The sequence below is a fragment of the Aptenodytes patagonicus genome, chromosome Z (genome assembly GCF_965638725.1).
Source record: "Aptenodytes patagonicus chromosome Z, bAptPat1.pri.cur, whole genome shotgun sequence".
Lineage (NCBI taxonomy): Eukaryota > Metazoa > Chordata > Aves > Sphenisciformes > Spheniscidae > Aptenodytes > Aptenodytes patagonicus.
The window spans coordinates 48,511,684-48,534,556 of record NC_134982.1 but is presented as its reverse complement, the minus strand read 5'-3'; positions in this window follow the sequence as shown (position 1 = coordinate 48,534,556).

The following is a 22,873-nucleotide window of genomic DNA, read 5'->3' as shown; positions in this document are numbered from 1 at the left end:
AACTCTTAATTAAAACTGCTATTAAATAAATGGAGCTAGTATATTTTGTCATGGGGAGTAAACTTTAAAAATTTAATATATTCAGTATATGAATTGTTCTAGCAGATTAATAATGATGATTTGAAACTGATCCATGTGATCTCAATGTTGCTAAATTAGATCTCTATCTCAGAATATATCAAATATGTTTCCAAAAAGCATTATGACTGTCAAAATGCAAAGACACAAAAGAGAGAAGGCAGAGGAGAGAAGAAAAAAAAAAAAAAAGAAAGTTGAAATACCTGCTGGAGAACCTGTAGACTGATTTTTCTTTTTAATTTCTCTTGTAAAGTAAACTGGAGGCTCTTGTGTTGGGAAACACTTAAAATGCCAGTTGCATATAAATAGGAAACAAGAAGTTAGATTATTTGTTCTGGCTTTGCAAATTTGAAGACTCTGTTATTCTATATCAAGTTAGCAATCACAAATAGAAATGTTAGAATCATCTTTAAGTATGGTTTATTATAGCCAGTGAAGTTTAGCTTATCTGTATGGAGAACAGCTTCTTGGGGATAGTGTAGCATACACTATAATGGAGCAAACCATCTTTTCATTGACGATAACCGTTCCTTTACACTGTTACAGTTATATTCTTCTACTACTGTTTTCAAGACTGATTGACACAATCCTGAATATGCTTATGTTGTCTCACCATTAGTGAAAGTATGACAAACAAGCAGCATAGGCTTTTTGCTAACTAAGGATATTTGCAGACCATGGCAAATTGCCCAGTTCGTTAAAATATCTGACATATTAAGTTAGCAATTTTCAGAAATTTTCAAGGGATGCAAATAATTCTTTAAAGCTTTTAGGGAAGATGGGATTTCATTGTATGAAACTCAGCTTTAAGAGTGACAAAGGAAATTTGTGGTCACAAGCAGATTCAGACTGTGGTACCAGTCATCCAACCCCGGAGAGAACCAAAGAAGTAAAGACAACTCTAGACTAAACAAGCATTAGCACAGGTCATCCAATATGCAGATGGAAAAACCTTATGTTCAGGACACTCATAAGTAAGAATGACTTAACATTCATTTAACAAGTTCATCTATTTGTTTCTAGCATTTTCTGTGCTGTGTTAGACCAAACAGCTCACAGCACCCTCATTAGTTTTCAGAAAGAACAAAGAAAATCAAGAAAAATCACACTGTTTAAATCAAATAGCAAATTATCCATTAATGGCAGTGGTAGTTTTAACATTAGGAACACTTGACACAGGTGGTCAGGGAGGCAATGAGGGGAGATGCTCTGCTGTGCCTCTTACTTACCAATAAGGAAAAATTGGTCAGGGATGTGAAGGTCAGGGCTGTTTTGACTGCAGCAACCGCAAGATATTGGAGTTTGGGATACTGAGAAAAGGGAAGAAGGTAAATAGTAGGATCACAACCCTGGATTTCAGATGAGAGGACTTTGGCCTCTTCAGGGACCTGCTTGTAAGAGTCCCATGGGATATGGGCCTGGAGAGAAGAGGCATTGAGGAGAGCTCATGGATTTTCAAGGATTACCTTCTCCAAGCTCAGGAATTGTCCATCCCAACTTGCTGGAAATCAAGTAAAGTTGACAGGAGGCTTGTATGGATGAGCAAGGAGCTCCTGACAAAACTCAAACATAAAAAGGAAGTATACCAAACATAGAAGTAGGGACAGGTGGCCCAGGAAGAATACAGATAAACTGTCTGAGCATGCAGGGACAGATTTAGGAAAGCCAAATCCTGCCTGGGGCTGAATCTGGTGAGGAACATTAAAGGCAAGCAGAAAGGCTTTTGCAAGTACATCATCAAAAAGGGAAGACTAGGGAAAATGTGAACATGCTGCTGAATGGGGCAGGGTGACAAATGACATGGAAAAGGCCAAAGTACTCAGTGCCTCCTTAGCCTCAGTCTTTACTTGTAAAACTTGCCTTCAAGAATCCCAGGCCCCTGAGACCCTCGGAAAAATCTGGAGCAAGGAAGACCCTCAGTGGAGAAGGATCAAATTAGAGAAGATTTGAACAAATTGGATTTATGCAAGACCATGGGACCTGATGAGATACACCTGCAAGTGCCAAGGGAACTGGTCAAGGTCATTGTGAGGCCACTGTCAATCATCTTTGAAACATTGTGGTGATTGGGGTAGGTGCTTAAGGACTTGAAGACAGCAAATGTCACTCCTATCTTTAGGAAGGACAAGAAGGAAGATCCAGGGAGCTACAGCCCGGTGAGCCCCACCTTGATTCCTAGGAAGGTGATGGAGCAAATAATCCCTGAAATAATTTATAAACGTATGAAGGACAAAAAGGTGATGATGAGTAGTCAGCATGGATATATGAAGGGGAAGTCATGCCTGACAAACCTGATAACCTTCTGCAGTGAGAAGACAGACTTGGTGGACAGGGGAGAAGGCTGGATGTGTTTTATCTTGGCTTTAGCAAGGCTTTTGACACTATTTCTCACAATATCCTTATTGGCGAACTGATGAAGTACAGACTAGATAAATGGACAGTGAGGTGGACTGAAAACTAGCTGAACTGTCAGTTCAAAGGGTTGTGGATCAGCAGCACAGAGACCAGCAAGAAGCCAGTAACTAACAGTGTACTCAGAGTTCAAAACTGTGGCCAATACAGTTTAACATCTTCATTAATGATTTGGATAATGGGAGAGAGCACAGCCTCAGCAAGTTTACAGATAGTATATAATTGGGTGGAGTGGTTGATACACCATATATTTGTGCTGCCATTCAGAGGGACCTTGACATACCAGAGAGACAGACAGAGATGAACCTCACGAAGTTCAACAAAGGGAAATGCCATGTCTTACACATGGGAGACAAATAACCTCAGGCACAAATACAGTCTGGGGGCTTGGCAGAGAAGGGCATGGAGATCTTCATGGACACCAAGCTGACTATAAGGTAACAATATACCCCTGTGTCGTAAAAGGCCAGCAGCCTCCTGAACTGCATTAGGAAATATGTCATCAAGAGGTCAATGGAGGTGGTCCTTCCCCTCTGCTCAGAGTTGGTGAAACACATCTGGAGTGCTAGGCCCAGTCTGAGACTCTCCAGTGCCATAAAGACATGGATATAGTGGAGTGAGTCCAGCAGAGAGCCATGATTAAAGGCCTGGACTATCTGACATACATGAAGAGGTTGAGAGAGTTGGGATTGTTCAGCCTGCAGAAGTGAAAGCTGACGGGGGAAATATTATGACATATATACACCTGATGGGAAAGGGAGGCAGGGTTAAGAAGACAGGGTAGACCTTCTCAGTGTTGCCCAGTGCCAGGACAAGAGGCAATGGGCACAAATTGAAACACAAGCGATTCCATTTAAGCATAGTTTCCTTACAGTGAGGCTGGTCAGGCTGCCCGGGGAGGTTGTGGGGTCTCCATCCTTGATGACATGCAGAACCCAACCAGACACAGCCCTGAGCAACCTGCTCTAGGTTTAAGCAAGAGGGTTGGACAAGATGATCTCCAGAGGTACCTTCCAACCTCAGCCATTCTGTGGATGTCTAGCTGCCCATATCAGGAATTGGTTAGCACTAAATGATTCTTTATATAAAGTATCTCTCAGTGGATGAGTTTTGGTGTAGTTACTTTTTTGTTGTTAAAATTGATGTAATATAAATTCTTTCCTCCAGTATGAATGCAAGTTTAGAATCGCCTTAAAGCTATGAGACAATACTTTTGTTATACACTGTCTTCAGCAATGTACACCCACTTTTAAAGTGTATTTTTTTATATCTTAAGATATAAATGTTTACAGATGGAGATATTAATAAAATGTTGATTAGCATTAACCTGTTAACATAGATTATAATTTGCCTTTTCTGTGTTTGATTTTAATGAATGAATCTTTAATTTTTTTAAATCAATTTAGATTATATATTTTGTGTATCTGAGACCTGTCCTTCATGGAACCTTATGACTTAAAATAAAACAAAAGACTAGAAGAAAACAATTAAATTGAAGTTTCCAAGCCATGTCACTGTCTTACTGCATAGTGCCACCTGCTGGCAAATATAATAATTTTGGACTGTGTGTTTTATTTCAAGTTCTTACAGTGATTAAATCACTGAGGAAAAGAAATAGGGAAGAAGAATGGTGAACAAGCTACATTCTGACCTTTAAAACAATGCTAATTTTCCTTTTAATATGTATTCTGTTAAAAAAAGAATACAGATAATCCTATTTTTCCTAGTTTATTGCCCTCTTCCCATCCCCTAGATGTTTTCAAAGGTAAATGGAAGGAAATACTCTTTTCTTGTTATAATTTCACAGATTATTAAAAAAACGGAATTTTCACAAAGTACGATTTCTGTTGAATAGCCATAAAAGAACCAATTTTGGTGGATATTCAGTGACCTCTATGGCAAATAACTACATCTTTACAGAGATATTTATTGCAGTTGAAGCTACTAAAGAATGTCATTCCTATGCAAGATTACTCGCCATCTTTTCTGTGTCACTGATGTCATACATAGAGTAATTTCTAGTTCTTCTAGAGACCTTTCCACATCCCTTTTGGGATAAACCCGAGTAGAGATACAGTGATTCTTTATTTGTTTTTCCTTCATGTGTGCACATATTTTAGTCTGTATTTTAATCTTTAGCCACGTTAAATACCAACAAGCAAGAGCCTAGTCACAATATTTCATCACTGAAAGATCTTCCAAATTTATGATATCTAAGTAGCTAAATCCACAGGGCATAATTTCAAAACCAATTCTTAACATAGTCTAATTTGGCAAGTGTCTGAAATACCCCCAGAGTTTACATTTCCATCATGCAGATAAGTACAAAAAAACCCTTTTCTCCTCATTTCTTGCTCATATCCACATCATCATATTCCCAGCAAGACTCTCCAACCACAAGAACTTTTGGCTTCTTTTGACTTTTCCTGAGGGACATAATCCATAGCCACCAATTACTGAGGATGGCATCATCCAGTAGATAACAGAAAGCAACATGCAAAACACATCTAAAATGCAATCACCTCTCAAAGAATAATGCTTACGTGCTGCTTCAGGAGCTTATAATCAGTTTTGCTAGTGTAGAAAATAGCCAGTGCTTTGCTTGCTGAAGTCTGTGAATCTTTTTCTTTGGTATTAAGCTCTTCCCATGTATGTACCTGGGTACTTAGTTTGCAATATCATGTCACAAAGGAGAGAGGGGATGGAGGCAAGGAGACACTTAAAAATAAACATTCCAGTACTACCTCCTTTTCAGAGTGGTGTTCAAGCTTGGGCATTTTAAAACTGCTTTTGCTTTTAAACGTTTATGGTTTCTTTTTTTTTGGTAAAAAGGTCTTTATACTCATGATTAATGTCATCCACAAAATGAGTTACCCTCAATTCAGCTAACAACAGCAAAATTTTAAATAAAATTTCATAATATCTGGATTAAACTTTAAGATATTTCTTAAGTCATTTTCTTCTTCTGCATTTCAAGATGTACCTTGTAAAGTGAATAAGTAAAAAATCTTCACATTTTTCTTGAAATATAAGGGTGATGCATCTCACATTCCAAGCTAGCTGTGTTACTGGGTGGTCAAACATAGGAGGTGGTTGCTCAGAGGCTGTGGAATCTCCATCCTTGAAAAATACTCAGAACTGGACTGGACAAGGCCCTGTGCAGTCTTTGATTCACTCTGAGCAGGAAGTTGGACTAGGTGACCTCTGGAGGTTCCTTCCAAACAAAATTATTCTCTGATTCCATATGCTGAGTTAATTATATGCATTAAAATGATACTCAGTGTTTTCAGGCCCAGGGACATTCATTACTTATCAAATGCTAATGATACAAAAACCACAGGTGATATTTTTCCAGAAAAGAAATCACATACTTAAAATGTTGCCATTATATCTGACATTTACTCTGAAGCTCAAGGTGCCAAATGCACAGTGATGAGCTTTCCAGGTATTTTACTTGACAGAGGATATGTTTCAACTCAACAGTTATGACCAAATCATTCCCCAATGTATAGAAAACCAGAGGAGGTTAAAAAATTTATAGAAAAATTATTACCTTTACATGTCAGGCTCTACACCGTCTTCTGAAGAGAAGGGGTAAATCAGTTAGTTTGACAGAAAATTACAGGCAGGAACCCTTACTAAAAGAGGTCTTTTCACCCAAAGACCTCTGGAAGGTTAGCAAAAGTAGCCAGTTCCTCCGTCTTCCATGACATAGTTTAGCTTTTCTAATTAACATTAACAGTCTTGCTTATGTGTGTTAATACCACCAAGTCTTCTCCTTATTAAAACCTTTCCAGATAAAACACCTCCTCCCTGTTTCTACTTATCCTCCCCCTGTAAAGTGATCAGAATGCCAGCAACGCAAATTGTAAGGAACAATACTGTAAGAAAAGCACCTTCAAAGCATGTAACAAAATCCCCAAAACCACATATAAAAATGGCTGACTTGGTGAACTTTATGTTCCAGACTTCAAATATTCAGTTTTTATTGCCAGGTTTCTAATGATTTTTTTAACTGTGCCTAAATCCCCAGACCCATGTTGTACAAGCAGTTCTGGGGACCAGCTGTTACAGCAGCATGTATTTCAGCAGGGATGATTAGAGATGAACAGAAAATAGCATTCCCTTCCTGTGACAATTCTAGAGATTTAAAAAATTGTTCCAGTCTTTACTAGGAAGAAGCAAATATTTGACTCAAAGTTTCTCATTTTAAAAACAAAGAGAAAACTACACAAAAATGTAAAATAAACAATAACCAACTACCATTGCACTTGTTTAGAACATTTGCAATTAAATTATTCTGAAACCATACCATCAGTGTAAATCTTGCCTTCTGATACACAAAAGCTTTCCTAAACATTAGACCTCAACTATTATTCAAAGCTTTTTTTGCTGTCAGAGTGGTTCTAAGTAAAATCATTACCATTAGAATAGAAAACAGGTCTTTTACATCTCCTGAAAACACCATACCATAAAGACAACTTCTATTTCATTCTCTACTGTTCTATAGGATGTGTGGGTGGGTGGCTTTTAAATGCTGTAAGGGTATGTGGAAGCAGAAGTCTCTGCTTCCTTGGGGGTATCTGGCCAAGGATCTTTTCAGTGCAAAAGGGAAAATAAGTGAAGCAGGAAGCCATAAACAAGAACATACAGAGACACAAACCTGACCAACAAATGATAAGGGAGACAGTTATGAGAACCAAATCTGGTCATTCATGCTCATTGGTAAGGGTACTGGAACATGGGAATGTTCATTTCAGTAGGATTACCTAATGGAGCACCTTGTCAAAGGTGATGGCAAGGAAAAGGGTGAAGCCATGAACAGAATATACAGAGGCACAAAGCTGACAGGAAAACATAACGGAGACAAAGGCAAGAAACAAACCCCATCAGTCACACTAACTGATGGGCTACCAAGGAACTGCAGGCAAAATGGGACTTTGCAGCTGACAGGGATGCAAACCTAAGGGTCCAGGATGTTGGGGGGCCAGTGGGACTGTGCAAACTGATGAAAGACTGTGCAAGAGAAGGGGACTGGGGAAGAAGAAAGGGGAGGTAGGCAGAAATGGGTATAAAAGGGGCTAGGTAAGTGTAAAATGGGTTGGTCAGCATGCACATCTGACTGAGACGTGCACCTGATTGCTGCAGTCCATCCTATCTTCATGTTACATCCTTTTTCAGCTATGTCTCTTCATAATCTCACTCCCTGTTCTGTGTCTGTGTGTGCTGCCAGGATTAAGTGACAGCTGCTTGGGGACCGGCATGAGTGGATTTGCAGTCAACAACTGGAGTTAGACCAGGGGTGTAGGTGTGCCTGGCCTGTGGTGTCAGCTACTGGAGCAAGTGAGATCTCAACCCCAGCCACAGGGGTGGGAATGGTGTGTGTCCCAAAAGCTAGCCACTGGGAGGGACCAGGGTGAGTGAGGTGCGTGAGGGGCTCAGCACCGGTGGCTGGAGCAGGACTCCAGGTCACAATCCATATGCCTGGATATGTCTCCAGTTTTTTGTGAGTATGAGTTTTGTGGTGGTGTACACTCAGTAATTTAGGGCATAACTGTTAAGGCCTAAGTTCCGTGTATACAGTGAGAGCTAGTGGTGTTGTGTAGGAAAGAACCATTAGCATGAAGCATGTTCTTAAAGAGTGTTAATCGAAGAAAACTTTGTTTTAAAGTTTAAAAGTAGACAGATTTATCAGTCTTCTAAACACAACTATTATGAATGATCTCTGATTCTCTAACTGATATATACATACATGCATACACACAAATATGTATATATATACACAACACATACTCAGTTGCAACATATCAACTGCTGAAGAAAACATATGCTTATTGGAAATGGGAAAAAAATGGGACAAAGATTGAATTTAATTCACTCAGTTTGGTAAATACAGGTTTTTCTTCCCTTCTAAAAAAACCTCGCCTAACCAACCAGCTAACATATCAACCAAACAGACTAAAAGCAGTACGGAGTGAAACCTATCCCAATGGTTACAGCCATTAGTTTTCTAGAGTTAATTTGGCCTTCTTCCTAAATGACTGATGTAAAGCCCAGAATTTACTGTCTCTGTACTTGCATCTTTCATCTTTATATTGATGATACAGAGATTTATTCTGCACCACCTCTACAGACTGAAGCAATGCTGCTATAACTACATTGTTGAACTGTGTGCTAAAAAATGCTTGTCCTCCCTGTGCCTTTTTAAAATTCCATCATTTGACAAGAACTTTCTCTACTATCTGGTACAAAGTATTTCATTATCATCAACCTTTTTCTTCCTAAGCAAGCTAACTGCAAGGATTATCTGTTCCAGGATTTTGGCTGTGCACTAATTGTCATGGATGCAAAGGCTATGCAAACTCTCTAAAATTTCATTTGCAAAAAGAACCCCACAGTTTCGCTTGCAGGGATTAAAAGTAAACCCTCTCCTGAAGGTTCACTCTGAGGTTCAACTGCAGGTTACATTCACAATTTTGTCTTGTTAATTTTAATTTAGCCACCATTCTGTTGCTGGCTTGCTCTGGTGGCTGTAGAGAAAAGATTAGTGGTGCTCAGAAGTGCATACAACTTTGCAAAAATAAATGTATGTTTTGTATGAGCTGTTTGCATTAGTGGTTGAAGACAGCACAGTAGATAGGAACACCACAAAAAAAGGTAGCCACTAATAATTTCCTGTATTTCTCCTGTTTCCTCGTAAATGCAATGCACAAAAATGAAAAATTATATTCAATGAAGCTGCAAACCCATAGTAAGGGACAACATGAAATTGTACAATTCCCAGGAATTGCTTCACGATATATTCTGAATCAAATCAGTTCAAAGCTTCAAGGAGAGCAAATCAGTTTACTCACTATACTACCCAGGGAAAGAATGTAGCATATGTTATCCCAGATATTCTGGGCCATGAATACAAAATATTGATACAGCTAAACCTGATACCCTCTTCAGACCCTACAACAGGAAAAAAAAAAAAAAAAATCTGCTACTCAAGTGCAAACAGTAAAATGTTTATTTTTATTTTAAACTGAAGGATATTTTTCCTCTCCAAATATATTTTACTCTGCATTTTTCCAAATTTCTCTCCAGGCTTTCACCATCACTCTCCTTATTACTTACTACTGTCTACTAAAATATTGAGTTGTGAAATACCCATCTCTTGTACCTGAGGCTATTCTAGTTTTTCCTTTTCTGTTCTGCATATAACTTAGTGTGGATAACAACTTGAGATTGCTCTTTTATCCTACTGGCCAGTATACTTATTGAATTAAAAAAACCAATCCTGTACCAGCTGTGTATACCTGCTATGCCTATAACAGCGTGCTTTATCTGAGCTGTATAATCCTTCCTTAATAAGCATGATAGAAGAGGAGAGATGCTAACAAAGTTAAAAACATGGGGCTTAGATAACTCATTAAAATATTTTCTGATTATAGCTCAGCACTAGGTACAATTAAAACTCAGTATTAGAGAATATCCTAATATCAATGTTGATACGACTTTCAGCCTATTTGGTCTGGACACAGATCAATAGTAAATACCAAATTCACAATCACTTTAAGCCCATTTTATTACTTGCTGTGGGATTCATCACAACAACATTCTCAGTTCCACAGATGGGCTCTGTGGCTTTTCTTTCCCAGTCGGACACAAGTTCAGCCTGTCTATAAGCCTTTCTTCACTGGGGTCTAAAGATTCCCCAAGGAATACACAAATCCCACTGTTCGTAGCATAGTTCTGTTGCCTCAGAGCAAAAAAAAGTATGCATGTCCCTGACTCCCATGCCAGTACTGCTAACACTGCATTAATTTACATCTCTGAGACAGCCTAAACTTTGTCTACATGTTAGACATTTAGCACACAAATTCCCATTCATTTTATCACCAGTTCAGCTGTATCAGTGCTAACTGAACCATTGGTAGATATTTTGGAGGCTGGTGGAGGCTAAGGAGTGTATACTAGCAGCCTCACAGCTGCTTTTTGAACAGCTGAAGCAGCACTAGCTCTGAAGACATCTCTTGCTGCAGTACCTGAATACACATAAGGCCTGAGAGAGATTATATCCGGTACTAAACTCTGCTAATGACATAGCATTTCATTAGATTCAGCAACAAATATTTAAATGCTGTTTGCTGCTGTAAGATACAGATGACCTGCACTGGAGATAAAACTCTGCACTAAAGCCAAGTGCCTGATCAAGCAGGAGAGGAAAGTAGATGGACTCTGGGATGTTTCCCAATTACTAGCACAGTATACAGCTGAGATTATCGCTGCTCTTTTCAACAGCAGATGCATTCACTCTCCAGAGTAGCAGTACCACAGAGGTGCAATGATCCCCAGATGGAGTGAAGATAAGCTCCTAGTTTCTCTTGTATAAGTCTCATTAGGAAGACCATTTTGCCACACTATTTATCATCCTGATGGGAATGACTTTTCTGTCTGCTCTGTGTAAGAATAAAATCAGGACATGCTGCCAGAGGGGAAAAAATATATATAATAGTAGCTTCCCACGTCCTTTCCTTCTTTGTGTTAGTGTCTCTCCCCCAGTGAAGTCTCCATGAAAAACAGAGGTGATTGCAACCTTTTTAATCTAACCAAAATAACGATAAAAGATATCATATGGGAGTGCACATTTTCTTGATCTTGTATAAATTACCATAAAATTACTATAAATGTGTACATAAAAGCTACATAATTTTTCCTCTCAGGTTTTCTGTTGATAATGTAATTGGTTCTGTTTACTGGTAAGTAGGATGCAGTGGGAGAGAAGTATGGCAGGAATACTAGCAACAATCTTCTGTTTGTCTCTCCAACACAAATTTTCTACTTCTAACTCCATTTTGTGGAATAGAGAAAATGGTGTTATTAGGAATCATTGTGAAATTGACTGTGATAACTCATATAGTAACTATGCTATTATTGCTTGCCTCCAGTGCAATTACACTCTCTGCCATGATATATCCTCTATTTATATATAATTCAGAAAAACAATGACAGATAAATATTATATCTATCTAAACTGTTCAAGAGTGAAGGGTTGAACTACACAAGCAAAAAAAAAAAATTCATAAACAATGCTAGAGGGTGCTGGATAGTCTAAGTCTTTCTTTACATTCTTTATAGGTACAGCCAAACTTCTGAAACCATGGAACATGTAACAGGCTTCAAACAATCAAGAAATATTCATTTGTCAATAATGAACCTAGTAGCAAAACTCACTCCAACTTCAGTCATCAAAATTTCCTCCAAGTGCTCCCATGTAAGATAGCTCGTGGCAATTACAATCCAGTCATTGGCTACAATATATCTAAGACAAGTATTTTGAACAGAAAACATCATCATAGTCCAGAAACTGATTAGTGAAAACTCTAACTGTTTGCATTGCCTCCTCCCTGCCCCCCAATCAATATTTAAGGTTGACTCTTTTCTTTATCCAGACTTGAACCTGAAGAAGGATTAGCTGTACTGAGTGGCAATAATCTCTCCCCAGCCTATAATAGGCATGGGTACATGTACATGTATGTCATCGTGTGGTATATGAGGCTATGCAGTAACTAGTATTTGTTCTTCAACATGAGCAGTTACCTTGTGTAACAAAAAGAGCTTGTGCAACTAGTAGACAGAAGCCCACATGTTGTATATGCATGGATTAATTTACTTCTGGTTGACTCGGAGAGTTTTTTCACAGCCCTCAGGAAAGGGAAAGGGTACAGGGGAGAATGCTGGACCAACACCACAAATGTCTCCTACCTCCGCATCCCAATCCATTTCTCCAAATCTCTGATGCTTTTCTTGTAACTTCATATAAAACTCAAATATGAGTAATAGAAAAATATGAGTAATATGAGATACAATTATACTGATCTGAGTCTGGACATTTTAAGCATTTTTAAAAAAGAAATCTTAAATTTGCCTTATAGAGATGTGGATGAAACCAAGTATTTATGATTAAAATGAACAGAAGAGGAATGTAGATTGTTTCTTTTCTTATTTGTTCAGTTCGTTTATCCTCCACTGATGCACCCAAACCTCTCATACAAATACAAATACATATACAAATATATATATATGTATGTATATATATGTATATATGTGTGTATATATATACATACATATACAAATACAAAGCTAGACAACCCTGGCTATGAGCCAGTATGACAATTTCAATATATATTTGTGATAACTGTGTTAAACTGAATATAAATTTTAAATAATCTTAAATAAGTTCATTCCATCTGTGTTGGAACTTCACCATATAGAGTGTTTCTTTTTAAATAGATACAGCTCTAAATTAATGCAACTGATGCAAAGCAGTTGTTATGAGGAACTACAAGATGGATTATTTACCATAGGAAACAAGACCTAATCTGAGACATTCATTACTGGCTATATTTAAAAAGTATATGAAAACAAACATGGATGGAAAAAACACAAGAAAAACAGATCTCCATAACAAACCAGGAATAATGTCCATTTAGCCTTTACAAAGAGAACAGCTTACATTCCACTTCTGGATGAAGATTTCGATACAGGCATTTCTACACACTGTCTCACAATATACATGAATTACATAACTAGGAGAACTTAAAAAGATGAACAGAGAAGATGCCCTTAAATTAAGAAAGCCTAACTATGCATCATTTTTAAACATTCATATCAAAAAATATATTAGAGAAGCTTTTCTTGATTATTAATTTTCTTTGGAACACTTGGGGTTTTTTCCCCTTATTTCATGGTATAAACTTTTCATTACTTTTAGGTAAATTTTTCATCTTCTACTTGAGAGAAAGCATGACCAAGTGCTTATAACAGCAATACAATACCAGCATTTAAATTGTTATGTTCTCAGCTGGACTGAAGTGATTTTATTCAAGTACAATAATTTTCAGATTCCAGCTCTTACCTCTCAGCACACTGCCTCAAAAATTAACTGAGTTTATGTTGTATTGTCACAGGCAAAAATCCTGTAACCACTGTAGCATCAGTGCTGGTCCTAGAACAGGACTGGCAATTCTGAGGGTTAGTCACACTGCACTGCCATGTACTCCACTCTTCACAGATCCTAAACTTGTCTCAGAGAAACAGTGGAGTGACATTTGACCATCGTGGTCCAAGAGCTTTTGACACATCTTTGAAACCAAAAGGTATGAGAATGCAAGAACTGACAGAGATCAGTTCTCTCAAGCTTTCTCCTCTGGACAGCCGGGTGAGAGTACCCTGAAAAGGTTTTCTAGCCAATTAGGACCTTTACAAGTTACTACTGTATGATTTTTTTTTTAGATTTCTTTATAGTATTTAAATCTGATCTATATATATACAGAATGTTTTATCACAGTCTAGGCGTAAGACACATATTAGGTACACAAACACTCAGGATGTCACCAGTTCATCTAAGTGGCACGTGCACTTGAGTCAATTTCATCAATATCAAACTCTGGTGTAAACTAAATGCTGGTAAATTGTGAGGTTGTTTTTGACTTAATGTCTGGTGGTAAAGTGTTAAATAAAGCCTGACATACTTCTGACCCATGATAGAATCATTATTATTTCATTAAGGTTGGAAAAGACCTCTAAGATCATCAAGTCCAACCATCAGCCCAACACCACCATGCCCACTAAACCATGTCCCTAAGCACCTCATCTACTCGTCTTTTAAATACCTCCAGGGATGGGGACTCAACCACTTCCCTGGGCAGCCTCTTCCAATGTTTAACCACTCTCTCAGGAAAGACATTTTTCCTCATGTCCAATCTAAACCTCCCCTGGTGCAACTTGAGGCCATTTCCTCTCGTCCTATCGCTTGTTACTTGGGAGAAGAGACCAGCACCCACCTTGCTACAGCCTCCTCTCAGGTAGTTGTAGAGAGCGATGAGGTCTCCCCTCAGCCTCCTCTTCTCCAGGCTAAACAACCCCAGTTCCCTCAGCTGCTCCTCATAAGACTTGTTCTCCAGACCCTTCACCAGCCTCGGTGCCCTTCTCTGGACACGCTCCAGCACCTCAACGTCCTTCTTGTAGTGAGGGGCCTAAAACTGAACACAGTATTCGAGCTGCGGCCTCACCAGGGCCAAGTACAGGGGCACGATCACTTCCCTACTCCTGCTGGCCACACTATTTCTGATACAGGCCAGGATGCCATTGGCCTTCTTGGCTGCCTGGGCACACTGCCAGCTCATGTTCAGCTGGCTGTCAACCAACACCCCCAGGTCCTTTTCCAACAGGCAGCTTTCCAGCCACTCTTCCCCAAGCCTGTAGCGCTGCATGGGGTTGTTGTGGCCGAAGTGCAGGACCCGGCACTTGGCCTTGTTGAACCTCATACAGTTGGCCTCGGCCCATCAATCCAGCCTGTCCAGGTCCCCCTGCAGAACCTTCCTACCCTCGAGCAGATCAACGCTCCCGCCCAACTTGGTGTCGTCTGCAAACTTACTGAGGGTGCACTCAATCCCCTCATCCAGATCATCGATAAAGATATTGAACAAGACCGGTCCCAAAACTGAGCCCTGGGGAACACCGCTCGTGACCGGCCACCAACTGGATTGAACTCCATTCACCACAACTCTCGGGGCCCAGCCGTCCAGCCAGTTTTTTACCCAGCAAAGACTACACCTGTCTAAGCCGTGAGCCGCCAGCTTCTCTAGCAGAATGCTGTGGGAGACAGTGTCAAAGGCCTTACTGAAGTCCAGGTAGACCACATCCACAGCCTTTCCCTCATCCACCAGGCGGGTCACCTGGTCATAGAAGGAGATCAGGTTGGTCAAGCAGGACCTGCCTCTCATGAACCCGTGCTGGCTGGGCCTGATCCCCTGGTTGTCCCGCACATGCCTTGTGAGCGCCCTCAAGATGAACCGCTCCATAATCTTCCCCGGCACTGAGGTGAGGCTGACAGGCCTGTAGTTCCCCGGATCCTCCTTCCGGCCCTTCTTGTGGATGGGCGTCACATTGGCAAGCCTCCAGTCATCCGGGACCCTGTTAACCTGTTAACCAGGACTGCTGACAAATGATGGAGAGTGGCTTGGCAAGCTCCTCCGCCAGCTCCCTCAGCACTCTCGGGTGGATCCCATCCGGCCCCATAGACTTGTGAGCATCCAGGTGGCATAGCAAGTCGTTGACTGCTTCCTCTTGGATTATGGGGGCTTCATCCTGCTTGCCGTCCCTGCCTTCCAGCTCAGGGGGCTGAGTACCCTGAGGATAACTGGTCTGCCTGTTAAAGACTGAGGCAAAGAAGGCATTAGGTACCTCAGCCTTTTCCTCATCCTTGGTGACAATGTTCCCCCCCGCATCCAATAAGGGATGGAGATTCTCCCTGGCTCTCTTCTTGTCATTAATATATTTGTAAAAACATTTTTTGTTGTCTCTAATGACAGTGGCCAGATTGCATTCTAGCTGGGCTTTTGCCTTTCTCTTTTCCTCTCTGCATGACCTAATGAGATCCCTGTACTCTTCTTGAGTCACCTGCCCCTTCTTCCACAAGTGGTAAACTCTTTTTTTTCCTGAGTCCCAGCAAGAGCTCCCCGTTCAGCCAGGCTGGTCGTCTTCCCCGCCCGTTCTTATGGCGTATGGGGACAGATAGACATGCTCTCTATGCTTTAATAAATTGTTCTTTTCTAATGCCAACAATCATGCTCCATTAAAATCCTATTTCTTGATTAATCAGCTTATAAATGCCTTGGTTTTAAATTTCTTTCTTTCCAACTTCTAGTTTATATCAAATTTGATAACTTAAAATTATAGAACAATTTTCCAGAAGTGGCCTAAAAACAGTAATAGTGTTTTCTATACCACGAAAACCATTTTCATTCTTTTAGTTTGCTACCTTGTTTTTCAAAAAAGCTTGTTATATCTGGATAAAATTCTATTCCACACACTCCATATGGGAGTGTCAGAATAAAATAAATTAAAAAAGAAGAAAAAGAAAGAAAAAAAAGAAAATTAAGTTCCCAGTAAGAGTACATTCTTTCAAGTACAGCTAGTGAAATATATGGCTTGTCTGTTGTAAAACCCAGTCTTCCAGATGATATGCCAAGACGTTTTGATTCTTTAAAAAAGCATCATCAGTAAAAACAGTGAGCTAATACTGTGATAAGAGTCTCTGATAAGTGAGGCAAAAACCCATAGTAAACTCAATGATATTTTTCTCTTGGTCTGCCTTCTAAGGCATATGCTCCAGAAAAGTATTTCATAAAGCCAGTGACTAATAAAAATCGCTAAATACAAAATATACAGAGAAAAGTAGTTCATATTTCCATTTTTCAGTTATATGGGGGCTGACTTTCCTCTATGGAATTTATAATGTTTATGCAATGAGGTTTCTTTTTACATTGTTTAACTTCCTACCAACCAGGGAAGGACTTTGAAAAAGTGGTCATTTAACTAAGTATGTTTTCTGTTGAAATGTGAGTTGGTTTATGAATCATGGGAAAAAAATAGAACACATCTAAGTCTACTTCAGCTTCTTTAGCCATGGAAGAAAGGAAAGACAAACAAATCCTTTCTACACAAAACAGTCATCTTCAGATTTTTCTTTTTAAAGCAATTCCATTTTTTCCTGTCACTTTTGAACTTTTTTCATTTTAAATTCAGGATGTCTGAGACTTCCTAAGAATGACTAAATGAAGTCCTCAGCTGGCAGCTACTATTATAAAAATAGATGTTTTTATAGCATATGGCTATTTAGAAGAAAATCATGTTGTCATATGGATGAGGAAAGGGTTAAATCCAAATATGTAATTCAGGAGAACGTTCAGATTTGATGGGTTTCATTGGCTGAGCTAAGCCAATCCCTGGATATTTTCCTTGCCCATTAAGAGTTTCTTACAGAGTCTTCATGGATGTTTTTGCATTGGACATTCTCAGTGGTAGCCACAGGCAGATACAGAAGAGAAGGAAAATAGTGTCATACTTCTCTATTCTGCAAAGAGTATTGCTTTCCCCTGCAGAAAATGGAACTTTTACAGACATGTCTGAAGGACTGGGCTTAGTAACCGAGTTAAGTTACCGTTTGAAAAAAAAGAAATATACATATATATATGATGCAAGGGAAAAAGAAAAGCAAGTTTCTTTGGTGTATGTAGTACCCAAACCAATGTCAGGATAATTTATTTTTGTTTTCATTATACAATTTACAAACAAATTGTATTTGTGTAGCCTTATCTCAAATTGCTTCAGCCAGTTTCAACTATGTTATCAGTTTAGCAAAGCTAACTATTGTGCACTAATAATTTACTCTGTAATTAATTTCTTAAGTTTACTTTTGAGAAAGACTTGCTGCTGCAGAGCACTTGAGCAACCATTCTGAAGTGCCAGAAGCAAATCTGTGGTTTAATTTTTGTTTACACTAGTTACAAATGAATAGGTGGGAGGATTCAAATGCATTCCTGTTTAGTAAGTTTAATTGTGAACCCCAGGGTTCACAATTAATGAATTCCACAGAGGATAATGTGTGCACAGGATAATTTTTTTTGTAGATATTATCAGTCTAATAGACAAGAAATGTGTCTGTTCTTTCTTAAAGGACCAATGCTTTTAGGGGACATCTGCCTGCTACGGTATTTTGCATACTTCTTTCCCACCTCTCAGTATTGTCTTCCTTGGAAATATTACATAAGGCTATGCAGGCTGGCTCCAGAGAAACAACAAATTCAGCCCTATCAAAAAAAAAAAAAAAAAATCTGACACAATGTAGAGCATTTGATTAATAAAGGTAGAAGTAGATAAGTCCCTGCAGCATGTCAAAAGTAGAAGACACCAACCATACTCAACTCTGAATCACAGTAGCTTTTAGAGATACAAACAGATTTTTTGTGTGCCCATTTTCCTTAAAAGAAAAAAAAAAAAAAATCCACTGAATTTAAAACATCCTTTGGAATATTTTCAACTAGCCTTAGCAATTTTTAGCTCAGACTGACAAATCTGCCCATCATTCAGCATTACGAAGTTTTCTCCTGTTACAGTGGTTGCACAGTTCTCTGTTGTGACTTGCCTTATGTCTAATTGTATCACTTTCAAGAGCATAATATATCATCTCCTCTGTAAATGTACAGAGAGAAACCCAGTTGTAGGTGAAGTTAAGAAACACAAAGAGCTTGTGTGTTTCTCTGTTTTTCACAGAAGCAAGGATTTCATTTTACACTTGCTCTCAGTAATATCATACTTTTTGTGGCGTATTTCAATTTATCATTGCATTGGCATCCCATTAAGTGTAAAGCTACTAGAAAAAATTACCTTCATGGCTCATTGGTTACTGTTTGCTCTATAGTTGCATATGCAATAGGAACACAAAAAAGTTTGCCTTACTAACACCTCTCGCATTTCTTGAAGAGTTTTATTGTGTTAGAAAAATAATGTCCTTTTAGTTCTGGCTAAAGAGAGCTATTATAAATGAGGCATTTACTTCTATTTCAGCCATTCACATGCTACTTTTTATTGATTTATTTTTTCCTTAATCTTTCAGAGAAATTTACTCTGCATTACTATTTTGAATATGAAGGTTCTGCAGTTCTAACTCAGTAGTGTTTTCTCTTCCCCTTACTCCCCCTATCCCTCTTCTACTGACAGAACAGTAGAAATTACAAACTTCTATGTTTAATCATTCTCTGCAGGGTTAACTATTTTTATTTACAGATGAGTAAGTGTAAAAAGAAGTCTTTTTCTGTTTACCTGGATGTTAGTGTTTCACCCATATGTTCAAGGGTCACCAGACTTGTAGAAGACAAGCAAAAGCAGTCTATATATAGTACCTATATATATACTAGATATAGTATATATAAGCACCTGTTCCTGCCAGAGAACATGTATATGGAATCATCTCCTGTTAGTAAAGTTACTGTTCTTGGAGTTTATAATTTGGTTTCATCCAAGCAGAATCCAGTTCATGCACCCAGAGTCAGCTTTGCAGTTTGAGTCAAGAAGGAAGACAGGTTTCTTCACAACCATGTTTTAAAAGTATGTCGCATTACCAAAAACAAGTGATGGGCTTAAAATTACATGAAATTCTGAAATAAATACAAAGAATTCTTTTTTAGTTCACCTATTTTTTTGCTTTAACACTTCACTCAAAGTCTCTTTCATGAGTTTTTGCCACAGTACTAAGGGACTGGTAACTCTATTTTTAATACAACTCAGATCCTTGTACAAATGCAGGTTTTCTGGACCTGAAAGAAAGAAATCAAGGACTGTGTAATATAGCAATAAAATGGCAAGACGCAGAACTACTAGGATTGCTTGAGTTTGTTAGGAGTCTTCACAGATCTAGATCCTTAAGACTGCCTTTACCTTTTCTGACCATCCTTCTAAAGTAATCCAAGTCAGCTACGCACCACAAAGTACATACAAAAGGACCACTTTCTATTTAATAGCCAAAGCAAGAAGTTGCTCAGTATCTGAAAATTTTATTGTTACCAACAAAGCAAATGTCCTTTAAAAAAAAAAAATCAGTAGATCTTTTGATTGTCAGTACTTCAACTCACAGATCAATCAAACCATCTCTTCGCTTTTAGAAAATTGTTTCACATCTGATGCTTACTTCCATGTATGCTGCAAGACAGACAGACTGTAGACAGAAGGGTTAAATGACAACACACAAAGGTCCATCCTTAGAGGAACACATGAGGAAAGTAATATTTCTCAAGCATAGAGCTTCCAACTTCCCGCTGCTAACATTTTATGTCATCCAGAATAAATATGTTCAAAATCCATCTGTTACTGCCCTAAAAACATAGTACCATGGTAAAGCTCTCTTCATGACTTTTTTTGCGAGATAAAGCACTTATTTCAGTACCCGCCTTCTTCTCAGTAAGTCACTAGTTAAACATGACTTCTGCAGAAACAAATATGGGGGAATTCATAGCTCTTTTTCATTATGTTCAAGGAAGTATCAATAATTTAAAAGTATATATGGAAAAAGAATGAAACGTAAACTTAAAATGACTTCTTTGTATCACTTACATAGAAGCTGTCTTTTATTTAAATGGTTGTTACTTTTTCAGTAATGAATTTTTCCTTGTTTTTGAAGACTGACAGAAATATATGTTAGGCTTTCAAAAAAATCATTAATAAATCCTAATTCAGTCACTTTTTTTTTTTTTTTTTGCAGATCTATGATGCAAAACACAACATTTGTATTTTTCTGTGAATTCATGTCATATGTTGCTTTTTCACTGCAAAACTGTTCCTTCTTTATATGGGACTGAAGGCAGCATAATTCCCATTATTAATAAAGACAAAGATAAGTCAATCAATTTAATTTAGTAATTTACATTACTAACCTTCCTAACATACACGTAAAAAAAATATGGACACAATATCCTTGACTGCATTACCCTGTAAGATACAGTGTTGCTACAAATGTTAGATAAAGGTGCAGTGAAGGCCTGTTAAACAATTCCTTAAAAGATCTCAAAACATCCAAACCATTCCAGACTTTTGATAGACCAATGTTAAAGCTGAAGGAACTGTCTGCCTAGATATCATTGCATTACATGGACCACATTAAATTTGTGAAAACCAGAAATATCTATGAATTAAAGTGAGAAACTGTCAGCTTCCTGCAATCTAGAATCTAAATATCTGCATTTGCAAAGAAATTTATTTTTTTTTAAGTACTAGCATATATTTCTTTTCCTTTGGTCATCTATTACTACATTTTTAAAAATCCAACCTTGTACAGCAATTTGTAGACACAAGACCACTACATTTGCTCCAAAGTATTTTATACAATATTTTGGGGTTTTCTTCAAGTTACCTCATTGTATTGGTCATAGCAAAATTCAGCTAGGCTGTTATGTTCAATATTAAACCTCTTCTTATAAGTATTTCTATTACCACCTTCATATACTAAGTTGGAGGAAAAAAGCAGACTAGCTGAAGGAAAATTAGCAGGAAGGATAGATGTTTGTTAAAAAAAATCTAAAAATTCCAGTGTAGCCTGTAAATATGAGCTATTAACTTTATGGGGCTTTTCCCTCTCTCTCTTCTGCTGTAGGTCATAAAAGTTCATAATCACTTTAAAAATATTTCTTGTCAATAACTAAATAATTACATTATTAAAAGTTCTTAATATCTTAATTTCCTCATTTTTATTCCCCAGTAATTTCAGTGTTGGTTTCCCTACCTCATTTAAAATGCTTGCATCCAAATTCTGATATGAGCTACATATCAGCAAGCCTTGCAGCTCTCCAGCTTTCCTGCACTGATCCCACTTTCATATAAGAGTATTTTTAACACATGGGACCTGGTAACTGAAATTTCCCAAGACCATTTTTTAATTATTTTTTTCCACAACTATAATCTGCAAGTTTCTTGCAATGATATCTTAAAACAAGATTTTTACACCTATAAGAAAAGTATCTGAATGGTTAAAGAAAACTGAAACTTCTAACACACTTCTGTGCAAAATTTTTACTTGTTCCTTTTCAGAAGAAGGTGATCAAATGCAGGAAAATACAGCAAAAGCTATGTTTTCAAGTTCATTCATCCAGGGAGTGATCAAACAAACAATGAAAGAAAAAAAGGTTTTTCTTTTTTGAAAGATGGTGTCTTCATAAACAAGCAGAGAAAAATGGGGATCTGAAAGCTATCTTAACATCTGCTGTGACAGCAGTTCTCCAGCTCTAATATGTGTACCATTCAGGCTATGTAGGCTTCACTGATGTATGGGGTGATTAAAGAGATTTGTTGTGCATAAAACAAGAACCATTTATAACACTCTGATTATATTAAAAAATTGTGACCTGGAAGTGGTGGAATGCTAAGTTTTAAAGTTGAAGATTGCTAAAGCCAGCTTAAGGACTACAGCAGAAAAATGACTGATTTAACGGGAGTGGGGTACATATAGTACATATAGTTTAGAAAGAGTAAGAACACATCGTGATTGTACCTGCAATAAGACTGATATTTCTTTATATTGTTTTCTGGGGCCACTGGACACCAAATAACCTTTGTAATTTTCTCTGGTTCACAAACCCAAGTGAACATTTACTCAAGTGAGTAAATGAAATTTATACTGTGCATTAGTGTCATGAAATATTGTTTATGCTATCAACTCCTGCATTGGAGGGCTAACAATGGTCCAGCTTCTCAGAGATATATTGGTTTCAATGGAAGCATGACACCTGAATATCCACATAACTCTGACAATCTGAGTCAAAAAAAGATGAAGGCAAGATACATGTTCTGTTTATGAGACTTTTATATATATATATATTCCTAGTATTTTGGTGTGGATGGCCAGTTCAGTTACAATCTGGATGGTGCAAATTTTCAGTCAAGCTAAGGTGGTAATCAAGACAGACCATGTATGTAAGTATGATTTATACAGCTTGGGTAAAGTGTGTTACTTCAAGCTGTAGGATTTAAGTTATCTAACAAGATTAACTTAAATATTGGGAAA